We start from the raw sequence: 14,068 nt of genomic DNA, 5'->3' as shown, positions 1-14,068 counted from the left end.
ACAAGCTGTGGTATATGAATGTAATGGAGTATTATGTAATGAGAAGTGATGAAAAAGGCAGAATCCAGAAAACCCTGGAAAGACTTATACAAATTGACGTAAAGAGAAAGGAATGGAACCAGTGAAACATTGTATACAATATCAGCAGCATTGTGTAATGATCAACTGTGAGTGACCAAGTTCTCAGCAACACAATGATCCAAGACAAGTACAAAGAACTCATGAAGTAAAATGCCATTCATGTCCAGATAAAGAACTGATGGATTCTGAATGCAAATTGAAGCATATTTTTTCCATTTACTTTAATCTTTTTCATGTTTTGTTTCCTTTTGATCTTTTTCTTTCATAACTGTGACTAATATGAAAATATGTTTTACACAAGAGCACATGTATAACCTATATCAAAATGCCTCCTATTTTTGGAAGAAGGAAGGGTAGGGAGAAAGAGAAAAAAAATGTAGAACTCAAATCTTGTTAAAATGAATGCTAAAAATTGTCTTGAAATGTAACTGGGGAAAAAATAAAATACTATTTTAGAAATAAAGTCCAAGACTCAATCAATCAGCTTAGATGTGGGGTCAACAGGCTCTCCAAACCTCAGTTTCCTGATCTGTAAAATGAAGGGGAGGTAGACTGGATGACCTCTAAGTTCTCTTCTGACTCTTAGGTCTATGAGTCTATGATATAAAGTATTATATAAATATGAACTACTATTTTTCCTATCAAGGTATTTAAAATATGATGGCTTGAAAAAAGGATAATTGCTTTATATGGTCTCAATAAAAAAAAGTTCTTTTTTTCTTAAAATCTGAAGATAACTCCCCCACCCCACCCCCAGATTACCCTAGCTATTATCTCAGCAAATAGAACTGAGGTTCCCTTCAGCTAAACATGTGTTCTTATGAACCTAACATTTCCAAATTATTCCTTGCCCTACTCCCAGTCTCCTTCAAACTCCCATTCCCCCCAATTCCCAGAGCTCAGACTTGGCAGATAAATGACTTCACACTGAGGTGTCAACAGCTGAGGACAGCTTAAGGTGTAGCCTCTAAGTAAGGTCATATTTATTTACCTTTTAAAAGAGGGTTGCCAGAAAAGCACTGTATACCCTAACAGCAACATGGGGGTGATGATCAACCTTGATGGACTCGCTCATTCCATCAGTGCAACAATCGGGGACAATTTGGGGCTGTCTGCGATGGAGAATACCATATGTATGCAGAGAAAGAACCGTAGAGTTTGAACAAAGTTCAACAAAGTTCTCAAAAAAAATTCAAACTTTAATTTAGGAAAAAAACCTGATATCTTGTTATCTTGTTATCTCTTATACTTTTTGTTTCTTCCTTAAGGATGTGATTTCTCACTCATCACACTCAGTTTGGATCAATGTACAACATGGAAACAATGTAAAGACTGACAATTACTTTCTGTGGGGGGGGGTGGCGGAGGGAAGTAGGATGGGGGGGGGAAATTGTAAAACTCAAAATAAATAAAATCTTTAATTAAAAAAGAGGGTTGCCCAGAGAGACAGGGAAAAGAATGAAAATTAGGAAGAGAGAAAGAGTTTCACCTTTCCAAAGACCCCTCAAAAATTACCCAACATCAGCATTTATTAAGAACATGCTTAACTTAGTGCTTGGCAACGAGCTGGTACAAATGAAGTCCCCACAGTCCATGCCTACCACATGGTTATTCATCCACCCCCCTCTCCCAGATATGGCTAAATCTCCCTTTACCCACAGACTATCAGAGCTGGAAGAGATCTTTCCTATCATTTAATCTATGCCCTCCACAGAAGAGGAAACCTAAACTGGAAGAGTGACTTGCCCATTTTTCATCAAGTAAACTTGGTACAGGGCAGAAGTTATTAATCTGGGGTCCCTGAAATTTTAAAGAACAAAACAAAGCCCAACAACTTTTTTAATAACTGTATTTGATGGGTTTTCTTTGTAATCTTATATATTTTATGCATTTTAAAACATTCTTTACACATAATCCAATTTTCAATTTATCCAATAATCAAGTCCATGATATAAAAAAGTTAAAAATCCCTGTTATACACTCTGGAGAGCAAATCAGAACTATACCTAAAGGGTTAGAAAATTGTGCATATTCTTTGACACAGCAATATCACTCCTAGGTCAGTATCCCATAGAGATTAAAAAATGAAAAAGGACTTATATGTCTAAAAATATTAATAGCAGTTCTTTTTGTGGTGATAAAAAATTGGAAGTTGAAATAATGACCATCAATTAGGAGGCTTTAGCTGAACAAGTTATGATATATGATAGCAATGGATTACTATTATGATATAGGAAATGATAAGCAAGTTGATTTCAGAAAAATCTGAAAAGACATGAACATCTGATGCACAGTGAAATGAGCAGAACCAAAATACTCTTCATGGTAACAGCAATACTGTACAATAATCAAGTGAACAACTAAGTTATTCTCAGCTATACAATAAACCAACACACGTCCAAGGGACTCATGGTGAACAATGCTATCAGTCTCCAGAGAAAGAACTGATAAAGTCTGAAAGTCTATTATTTTTCACTTTATTTTTTGTGGGGTTTTTGGTCTGGTTTTTCTTTTGCAAAATGACTAACATGAAAAAATGTTTTGCAAGACTGCACATGTATAACCTATATCAAATTGCTTACTCTCTCAAGGAAGAGAGGGGAGAGAGGAAGGGAGAGAATGTGGAGCTCAAATTAAAAAAAGTTAAAAATTGTTTTTATATGGAATTGGGGAAAATAAAGTTTTATTTTTAGAAAATAAAAGAAATTAAAGGAAAAAATACCCAGTAGAGTAGGGCTTGAGTGATGGCAAGACCTGATTGAAACAAAAACTCTCTGACCATGAGTCACTCAACATCTCTAAGCCTCAGTTTCTTCTTCTGGAACATGAATAGGCTGGCCTTTTAGAAGTCCTTTCCTAGTTCTAAACCTATTCTCCTATGAAGTCAAGTCTCCTGACACCAGATCCTGCACATTCTTTCCACTATCCCCAACTTTTTCCTCAGAAGTTTCCATCAGTGAAAGGTCATTGGAAAAGGATCCAAAGTAGGTTCTTTTTCCTTTCTAAGGGAGTTAAAACAAAAACCCAAAACAATTAAAAAAAACAAACACCAACCTCTAAGGGCAGTATGAGGTTTTACTAGACCACAAAAACATATGGAAACACATAAAGATTTGAAAAAGTCAACATAGCATTTATGAAAAAATGTTCCAGAAATCCACAAACTTCTCATTCTGATTGGCTCTTCCAAATACATATATACAAAATGCCAACTCCTTACTAAATGTTACACAAGCACTTAGAAAGAGGCAGAACCAAAGATAAAGACCCCTTCACTTTGGTCCAATAGCTTTATTTTCAAATGGGATTTGTCAGTTCAGTGTAAAGATAATTGAGGGAGCCACTTATGCTGAAACATAACAGTCTCTGTGACCAGAATATCTTTCAAAAGAAAAAAGTAGCAGCAAGGAAATCCCATTTAATGAACTATAAATTTGTCTCCCTAGTCAGACCATGGGGGGAGGCATCGCATTTTTTAGGAAAAGCATTTATAATTTAGACTACAGTGTTTAGAGCAGGTTCTGTGAAGGGCCTCAGGGCATGCCACAGAAAGACCAGAGAAAAAGGAAAGATGTTTAGCCTGGGAGAGAAAGTGACAGCTGTCTTCAAGTTTTTGAAGGATCCCTGCATAGAAGAGGGATTGGCAGACTCTGTTAGGCTTCAAAGGGCAGAGTGAAAATGGACATGCAGAGAGACTTGAGGTCTGGAAAACCTTCCTAGCAGTCAGAGTTGTCTAAAGGTAAAAGGGGCCACCACAGAGAATAGGGGCACTCGCTCTTTGAGAATCTTGACGTAAAGACGGGTTGAGAAAAAGCAGGGTTCAATAGAAAAATTACTGACTCCACTGGAGGTAACTTAGCTTCCCTGAGTCTCAAGTTTCCTCACTTGTAAAATGAGGAATATGTAATTCCCCAGATTCTTTCTAGCTATAAATCTATGAGCTTATATGTTCATTTATTTTTTTAAAATTGTTTTACTATGTTTTGTTTTTATGTTGCAAATGTTTACATCCCTTATCCACTATCCTGTTTGGGGGGGGGGGGTATTTAGGGAGTATAGGTTCAGTTAGATTGACTACTAAAATCTATCCCAACTCAATGACTGTGGAAAACTGGTCACTGCGAAGAAACTCTCAAAATATTAAATCAGATGGAGATCTCCGGTATGTTGGGTAGATAGCTACTTTCTGAATCACAGAAAGACAGATGCCAAAAAAAGAAAATGTGGAATTTGCAATCAAAGCATATGGGGTGGCAATAGTCACTGACCCCAAAGAGTCTCAGATTCCTGATGTGTATAATGAGGGAATTTAGCTAAATGACTGCTGAGGTCCCCTCCTGCTCATCAGGTCCCAGATGGAGAACTGGAGGAGATAACTTTTCTCTATTGTTTGGAGGATTTAGAAATATTTCCCTCAAAACAATCCTGTGAAGCCTGAAAGGCAAAAATCCCATTTTTTTTTTCAGATGATGAAAGTGATTTTCAGAGAGTTTCATTGAGAAGAATATGATGTAATGGGAGAACACTGGATCCTCCCCCGATAATAATAATAATAATAATAATAAAAGCTAGCATTTACATAGAGTTTACATAGGTTTATCATACTTCTGCACAATTTTGTGAAAAGAAACCAAGGCAAAGAGAGGTTAAGGTGATTTGTCCAGAATCTAACAACTAGCAAGGCAGGATTCAAACTCGGCTCCAGGTCCCGCCATTCTCTTAGCTTGGCCCAACTGACTCCTCATTAAAAATGAGCCCAACTCATTTCTTTTCCATCCAGATCGTCACCTGGCAGATGGCATGGACTCATCATGCCTGGCTTTACCAAGACTAAAAACTATAAAACTATGTCTCATCCTCCCTATTTTACCCACTAGGAAACCAAAGCACAGAGCTGTCATGACTTGCTCAGGTCCTAATCTAGTAAGTGTCAGAAGTAGAAGAAAAAGATGGATAAAAATGGAAACTTAATACAATGTATTTTAGGCCACCAAATACAATGTATTTAGGCGGGTCACAGTCTTAAGGGTAACACTGAAATATTAGAATTAACTGGATCATGTCAAAGGGCCAGGGCCCCAGTCTTGGCTCCTCACTATGTGTCTCTGTGAGCAGATTACTTCAATGCTGGACCTCCTGTGAAGAATGAGGAACCGATGAAAATGATATGTTTCTGGCTCCATCTCTCTGCCTGCCTGGCTCTATTCTACAATGGTGGGTCAGATCTGTCTGAGAAGCATATGGCTAATCTGAATGGCTAGCTCCAAGGACAAACTCTCAGGTTAGCATAAGAGGTGTTGTTCAGTCATGCCCGTTTGGGGTTTTCTTGGCATATACTGGATACCAAAGTGGTTTGTCATTTCCTTCTCCAGCTTACTTTACAGATGAGGAAACAGGGTTAAGTGACTTGCCCAAAGTCACACGGATAGTGTCTGATGTTGGGTTTGAACTCAGAAAGAGGAGACTAACTGATTCTCAAGCCCAGTGTTCTATCTACGGCACCATCTAACTTAATATATAAAGACACGTATGTGAAGAAATCTATGCAGACAAAAACCAAAACAGAAGGCACGAACTAGTAAAGGTTCACTGGGTGGAAAGGTGGGCTTTCCTCGTGCGTACACAAAAGTTGTCTGGAGAGAGAGGAAGGAGAAGGGAACCTTGATGCAGCCAGGTATGGTCATTGGAAGGTAATTAGAGCTTTGAAAGTTCTAAGCTGGGTTCTCCTAGACTCTTGCCCTGACTTCTTGTTTTGTATGATGAAAACTGGGTTGCCTTTGACCAAGGAGAGGAATTTCCCAGTTCACTACAAGACAGTGTGAAATATAACAGCATCTGGGGGAAATCAATGCCACTCCTGCTGCAACCTGGGGTTCAGATGGCCACTGTGGGGGTCAACCCACCAATGCTTCTGGGGCTTGGTCCATAAGGGCTCTCCTGGGGAGGTCTTGGAATTGAAAGGGTTCCCCAAACAGATTGCTAGAGCACGCTGGCATAGTGTTACAGCAATGAATGACCCTGCCCAGATCCTTCGGGTCCCCTACCCTGCTTGGCTGGCTCTTTCCCAGGGCCCACAAAAATTCTATTTATTTTCTTTTACAAATGGGGCACTGCAAGTGGGGCTGACTTTGGTCTAGTCTGATTCTCCGGATGAATTGGTGTGGTGGGGGGCCCGGTGCTTTCAGACTCAAAGGACCTGGTTTCAAATTCAGCCTCTGCCCCTTGGAGGTCTGCGTTCCCCACTCTGGGCTCCGTCCCGGGAGGGGCTTGGTCTGCATGACCCGGCTCTAGCTGGCAGGGCCCCCGCTGCCCGCCCCTGCCCCTGCCCCTGCCCCTGCCCCTCGCCGGCGGCCCGGACAGCGATGGGCAAACCAGGGTAATTGAAACCTTGCTGCACCGCAGGATTGCAGAGCTTCTATAAATACTCCGCTCACTGTTGCTGACAAACACAAAGGCGGCGCGGCCCGAGGGCCGGGGGTGGGTGAGGGCCCCGGGGAGGCCCAGAGGCGCTGTCATATGACTGGGGGGGCGGGAGCCCCGAGGGTGAGCCCGGGCTTTGGACCGTTCCTCCTCTACACCCAAGCTGATGGAACTGAGCGCGGGTGCCGACCCCATACACAGCAGGGACAGGCTGGACTCGGGGGGTGCGAGTTCAAATCCCGCCGCGGGTCGCCTCGGAGGCCCCCTCTGAGAAGAGCTGGCTCTCCTCCGGAGGGGTGCAGAGCGCCCCTAAAACGTCAGGAGCCTGCGGGCATTCTCCGCGGGGGTTCCCCGAGCCTGGGATGGAGAGGACCCCCAAGTCTAGGCGCTGGCTTCCCCTCCCGCCCCCCCCCCAAGACTTACAGAGTCCGGGAATACAACCGCCCCCCCCCCTCCCGCCGGCTCCTGCTCCCCGCTGAGAAGCGGCGGCTTCTAGCATGGGGGTGGCCCCCGGGCGGTAAACAAGCCCCCCCCCCGGGCTCCCCGTCTTTGTCCGGGACCTGGGCTCGGCGCTGCCACTCACCCCTGCAGGGGCACCCGGATCCTTCGTGGGGCGGCGGGAGGGAGGCGCGCCCGGCTCCTGGGCTCCCGGGGCACCGCTGCCCAGCCCTGCCCTGCCCAGCCCGACCGGCGCTGCCCCACCGGCCTCTCACATCGCGGCCCCGGCGCCGGCGGCCGGGGGACGGCCCGGGGGCATCGCGGGGCTCGGCGCAGCCTCCCGCTCGCCCTTGGCCCGGGGGTTCAAAGCCGAACTTTCTCTCCATCCCCGCCCCCCCACACCCCACCCCGCCCCCGGCCCGCCCCCCGGCCCCAGCCAGCAGCCTCCCTGGGAGGCAGCGCTTACATCCAGGGCCACAATTTCAGGAAGTCGGACTCCTTGGACTTGAAAAGCCCGGGAGGATGCGGCGGCTCCACCGGCGGCCCGGCCGCGTTCCGCCCCCCGCCCCCTCCCCAACCTGGGGCCTCTCCGGGCTGCCCGCCGCGGGGAGCCCGGGCCCAGCCAATCAGAGCGCACCTCAGAGGAAGCGAGGTCACGCTCGGGAATCCAGCCTGGACCCCGGGCTTGGGGGGGGGGGGGGCGGACCCCCGGCAGGCCCGAGAGAACCTCTCCGCCCCCTCCTCCACAGAGGAACGCCGGGCTCCCCGGGGCGGCGCGCCTGGGCGGCCCCTGGGGTTGCAAGCAGCAGCAACAGCCGCCGCCGAGCCCCGAGCAGCGGCTCCGCAAGCCCCGGGGAGCCTCCAGCCAGCGGGCCGGCCGAACTGGCAAGTTCTCGGTGGGACGTGGGTGAGACCTGGCAGGCACATGGCCGGAGGCCATGGGCGCACGGCGCGTGTCCAGTGCACACATGTACATAATGCATGCATGCTCATGCATATGCTCCTAATCCATGTGGACACAGTGCGCAGATACACAGTATGTAATCCGTGTAGACACAGTGCCTATGTACATAGTACATGTACAGTCCATATAGACAGTGCACATATACACAGCACATGTATAATCCATGTGGACACAATGCACAGATACTCAGTATGTAATCCGTGTAGACACAGTGCCTATATACATAATATATATATATATATACACACACATATATAATCCATATAGACAGTGCATATATACATAGCACATATATAATCCATATAGACACATATGCATAATGCAAATATACATAACTTATATAGACAAGGCATCTAGACATAATCCATAGAGACACCATACATTTATACAGATGAATAAATACACACTATTATGGTATATGCACAAGTAATATGATACAACTAATAATAGAATGTGAATTTATAATAGCTATAAATTACACTTTATAAAAGGAACACTCCCCCAGCACAAAGGATTCTGACCTCAAAGGGTTAATGGAGTTTGCAACAACTGAAAACAAAGCAACCAAAGAGGGGGAACCGAACCAAGTTGAGCCAAAAGTGTTATTTCAAAACAAAACAAGACTAAAAAACCAGTTTCTTTTCTGCAGCTCCAGGTGTTAAGAGCCTCTTGCAGCTGTCTGCAGAAGTCACTGGTCTGCTTTATTTCAGTATTCTAGCCACCCTGTAGTTCAGCAGGAAACCTTCCAAAGAATGCTATCTGCTTACACATCAAGCTTGCCCTTTGATGAAGAGCCCCCCCCAAAATAATGACTGGCCAGGATGACATTTGCAAAAGGGCAAAGGCGGTTGTCTTTACCACTGATGTTAGTCACCATTCCGCTTTTGTTTATCTCCCTGTACTTCCCAAAAACAGTATTCTGGTGAAAAGGACTGTCTTAACTATAATTGGTGCCTGTCTGAATTGGAGACCAAGATGTAAGAATTCTGCTTCATCTACCAACTGTGTATGAAGAACTCCATTATTCTACATGCTGCCACAAAAAAGAAAGAAAAAACAATTCCTCAATAACTTCTTTTCTACTTACTTATAAAAAGAATTGATGAACGAATACACTGTGCTTGTCGCCCCAGGGTAGACATTTATAAGTTACTAATTCTTAATTATATATATATGCATGCATATATATATACATATATACATATATATATATATATATAACCATGATTTTACAATTAGAAAACAATTCATTCCAAACGAGCTAGATGGTACAGCAGATAAGAGCACCAACCCTGGAATCAGGAGGGCCTGAGTTCAAATCCAGCCTCAGATACTTAATAATTACCCAACTGTGTGACTTTTGGCAAGCTTTGCAAAAAGCCAAAGAAAAGAAAAAAAAAGAAAATGCAGGACAAATATCATTATCCCCAAACTCTCTTAATCCTAGTGCCTTCCTTCTTTTGATTTTTTTTCTATTTAACCTTTATCAGGTGTGTCTAACCTACTGGCCCATAAGCCAGATTCAGGCCTAGGGACTCATTTATTCAGGCTAGTGTGAAATTTGTTGTTGTGATCCCTGGTATGGCTTGCATTATATTCATCAAAAGGTAATGAATTCTGTAAGATTCTGTATTGTGGCCCTTTGGTTTTTGTTGGACATTGTGGACCAGAAGAGCTAAAAGGTTGGACATCCCTACAAATAGCTGAGTTTTGCCTATTGTCTCTCCCATTAGATTATGAGCTCTTTGAGGGCAGGCACCCACTGCCTTTTGCTTTTTAATCCCAGCCCTTAACACAGTGTCTGTGACATGTTAAGAAATGTTTTTAGATTGACAATCTGTGCTAAGCACTATTGCCTGTGTATACAAACATAAACTCTAAGACAACCAATTGGAGAAGAGTTGAGAAGGCATCAACAGCTGGGGCTTTGTGATGGTAGCCCTTGAAATCATGGAAGAAGTTTAAAAACCATAAAAGATAGAGGTGAGAAGGGAGAGCAGTCCAAGCCTGGGAGATAGCCTGGACCAGAGCCAGGATTAGGTCACTTCTCTCCACCATATCGCCATTGTTTGTCCTTCATTCTCATTCTGGAGGAGGACCATAACGTCAAGGGGGTAATACCATGACATGAAAATGAACTGAATTTAAGTGACTGCGCAAAGTCACCAGTCTCACTTTCTCCTTTGGAGCCATCTCGGTCTTGTGGCCAGATATGGATCGGAACGACTGGGGATGGTCCTGGATGCAGTGGGTGACCTAGGCCATTTGAAGTTAAGATCTTTAACAGGGTTCATTTTGACTGAAGTGATTAATGATCCAGATTAGATAGGGAAAAAATAAAGCAAAGAATGGCCTCTTTTGCATAGTTAAAAAAATTTTTTTTCAGTCTGGGAGGTGGAGACCCTCTGAATTACTGGCCAAAACAGAAATGAGTACTATTTACATTCACTCTGAATCAGTCGGGGCCCAAAGGAAGACCAAGTAGAGTTGGCCTGGGATCTATTGGTGTCCAATCAGCGAGAGTCAGAGTGATTTGGAGCTGGTACACCCCAAGATATCTTGCCAGGTTTCAGTGATCAGAATTTAATTTCTTTTGGGCAGAGCATGTGTAGGTATCACCTACCTTTCCACATTATTTCTTGCTTCATTGGTTAAGAAATTACAGTTTTCCCCACCCATCATAAAGTGCATTAAGTTTCAGGGCAATTTAAGTATGTTATTTTGAGCAAATCTCTCTCTAATCTGGCTAGGCAAGCAATGCAAAAGAAAACAATAGAAGTCTTGTATTCAAATCCAAGTGCCACTACAGCCTACCTCTGTGATGCTGGGCTTGTCTCTTAACCTTCTGTACCTCAGTTTCCTCACCAATAAAAGGTTTGGACTACATGGTCTCTGAGAACTCTTCCAGCTTTAAATTCCATGACCTCTATTTTAGGGATATGAGGTTCTCAGATGATGATTATTGGACCCAGGACTTGAACCAAGTCAGCTGACTTCCAAGTGTTTTCTTTTAACTTCCTCTCTACAAAGTTCTAAACCATAGGATTTCGAGTCAATAGACTCTGACATTCCATCATTTGACAGCTTAAGTGGAATGGTAGGCATGAAGGGTACATTAGAGGAACATGGGTCTACACTTAGAACCTAGTTCAATCTCATTTCACAGATGAGGAATCTGAGGCCTAGAAAGGGCAAAAGACTTTCTCAAGATTTAACAGTGAGAAATCAGGGTTAGAAGTTGTGGATTTTAAGTCAGAGATATCTCTATCATGTCCAACCACTTCATTTTACTGATGAAGGAAGGGAGGTTCAGAGAGATGAAAAACCTTTTGTCTCTGTAGCTTCAGTACCCAGCTCACAGTAGGTCCTTTAAAACATTACTCAAAGAAGGGTCTAGTCTGAGTGTCCACAGGTAATGGGGCCCAGTGGCTACCTAGATGCTCTTAAAACAGCTAGTCTTAGATTGGAGTTAGCTTGATAGCCTCCTTGCCCAAAGGACCCACATCAATTCACCTGGAGGCAAAGTAGACTCCAACTCCCCCAGGTCTCCTCCTCTCCTGTTGTGGGAAGATGGAGGGGCAACAGCAATTTGTATGGAACTTTAAGGTTTGCAAAGCACAATAATATAATGTTATTCTATTGAATCCTCACAACAACCCTATTCTTATGCCCATTAGACAGAGGAGGAAAGTGAAGCCCAAAAGTGAGACACACAAGATCTGAATTTACATCTTTCTCCAACACTTTATCCATTATAGCACCCTGCCATCTTAACTTAGACCTCCCCATCCCTACCTATACCCTGGTTCACAATAGCCAAGATACTAAATGAGGTATCTTAGATTCTGAATCTAGTGTTCTTTCCACTCCAGTGTTCCAAGACATCTGTGTTTGTAACCATCTCTTACCAATATACTGGGATCCTTCCTTGAGTTCTCTTTTTATTGAAGGGATGCCAATGAGTGAACAGGGGCTGTCATCACTTAGTTGTGCCTTGCTCTCACTATGTGATCAGCTCATCTCCTACATGCCTCTCCACTCCCAGGTAACTATTATATCATGGATGTAGTTATTTCTCTTTTTTAAAAAACTCAAAAAAAATGAATGAATCTTGCCTATGGCACTACATGGAGAAAACAGGAAACAAAGCTTTAGCAGCTGAAATCTCTGAACTGCTGCCCTTTTTGAGTACAAATCACACAACATTGATGCACTTGGCGATAACTGCAAACTCAAATCTATCTATGGCTTATACAGTCAAACACACAGAGCACATGGGCCACAGAGCCCTGGCCCACTATTTGCAAACCTCCCATGCCATAAAAATCATCCTTTGAAAACTTCCAACACTGTGGAGCAAACCAAGTTACCTTTGATACAAACAAGAAGCCTTCATAAGTCACAGAAGTCCAAGGCTGCCCTCTCTAGTTCACTAAAGACCTTTCCTAATTGAGAAATTAGAAACTGGGAAGTTTGCTTTGTGGGAGTATTTTGGATGAGATTTAAGAAAAACCTGTTTCCACCCATGCAGCACTTTTCTTGTAAACCAGGGTGTTCCCTGTATGTCCAATTTTAAGTAATCCCTCTTGCCTTTTGGTTTGCTATATATTGGCAGACCACCCAGACAGCACCTCAGATGGGCTGGCATGTACAGGCCGTGTGAATCATTTTAGTCAAGTATTTCTTTCAGGCCTGGGATTCTCAGTGGTCATATCATCTTTGGAGGGATTATGGTACAGTGTAGAGATATACCTCGGTCCTCAAATCCAACCTCTGACCCTGGTTCCTCCCTATTGGATCTTTTTTTTTTGCAAGGCTTAAGAGTTAAGTGGCTTGCCCAAGGCCACATAGCTAAGTAGTTATTAAGTGTCTGAGGCCGAATTTGAACTCAGGTCCTCCTGACTCCAAGGCTGGTACTCCATCCATTGTGCCACCTAGCTGCCCTCCTTACTGGATCTTGAAGAACTCTTTTGCACTTTCTAGACCTCAGTTTCCTCATCTGTAAAATGTGGTTGGACTAGATAATCTCTGAGGTTCTAAGTGTAGACCTATGATCCTCTAATCTAAACTTCATGCACACCATTCCACTTAAGCTGTCCAATGGTGGAATGTCAGAGATGGAAGGGACCTCATCAATCAACTTATCCACAACTTCATTCTCTTAGATGAGGAAGCTGAAATCTAGAAAAGGAACTGACTTGTCTAAACTTCTACAACCAATGAATGGCTTAAATGCAGATCTCAAATAATTAGAAGAATAGTAACAATGATTTTACTTTCTGGAAAATGTTTTCCAAAGATAATCTCATTTTGTCCTCATAACAATCCTGGAAGATAGATGTATTATTCTCCCCATTTGACGTGTTAGAAAACAGGCAGAGAAGACTTTATGTGACTCGCCCAGCTAGGAAATGTCTTGAAACTCAGGTATTCCTGAGTACAGGTCCAGTCCTCCATCTACTTAACTGTTGATAACAATTAGCTCCCTAGATTGTTGTGAGGATAACAAGATTATTTGTAAAAAAACACCTTGCAAAGTAATATGTGTGTATGCGTATAGACACACACACACACGCACACACACACACACATATATATTTATATGTATTTTGAGAAAGTTATATAAATGCTTGCTATTATTATCACCTAATGCTCCACAAAGCTGTCTGCAGAGTAGTCTACAGTCTCCTGACATCCAGACAAATGTACTAAGAGGCCTTGGGGGGAAGATGTACTTGAGAATCTGCTTCATTTCTCCTCTTCCTGCAGTTGAAAAGACCCCTTCCACTAGTTCTAGCCTCAACAGATAGAAAATAAGAATAGTCATGGTTTACAACATGTCAGAAGTCTTTACCTTTATTGTTTCACTTAATTCTTCCTTTAAATATTATTCCCCATTTTTATAGAGGAGGAAACTGAGGCTGGGGGAGGCAAATTAACTCATTTATGGCCACAAAAGAGAAAGTGTAAGAGGCAGATTCAAACCCAGCTCTCTCTTGACTTTGCATCTAGCTTCCTTTCGATTTTTTCCCTCCCTCTCTAAAGTTGCTAGTCACCGTATCCCAGGTCCAAGAAGAATTTATTCAGTGCTTCCTGTGTGTCAGATATTCTGCTAAGTGCTGAGGACACAAAGAGAGGCAAAAAAAGGCAAGCCTGCCCTCAAAA

General features: G+C 43.3%; 1 protein-coding gene across 5 annotated transcripts in view; it reads right to left on the bottom strand.

The window, feature by feature from the left end:
- PRR5L (proline rich 5 like) overlaps positions 1–14,068 on the bottom strand; it is a 143,057-nt gene that overhangs the window by 93,307 nt on the left and 35,682 nt on the right. Inside the window, exon 1 of one of the 5 annotated variants that reach the window (XM_074230489.1) lies at positions 7,406–7,486. The exons of 3 other annotated variants lie outside the window; for them this stretch is intronic. The gene's annotated coding sequence lies outside the window, so the exon portion shown is untranslated. Of the gene's footprint in view, positions 1–7,084; positions 7,148–7,405; positions 7,487–14,068 lie in introns of those variants that run through there. One more of the 5 variants, XM_074230490.1, reaches the window with a different exon arrangement.

Source organism: Macrotis lagotis, chromosome 3 (genome assembly GCF_037893015.1).
Source record: "Macrotis lagotis isolate mMagLag1 chromosome 3, bilby.v1.9.chrom.fasta, whole genome shotgun sequence".
NCBI classification, from domain to species: domain Eukaryota; kingdom Metazoa; phylum Chordata; class Mammalia; order Peramelemorphia; family Peramelidae; genus Macrotis; species Macrotis lagotis.
The sequence above is the reverse complement of the archived record's forward strand: the minus strand, read 5'-3'. Positions and strand labels throughout refer to the sequence as shown.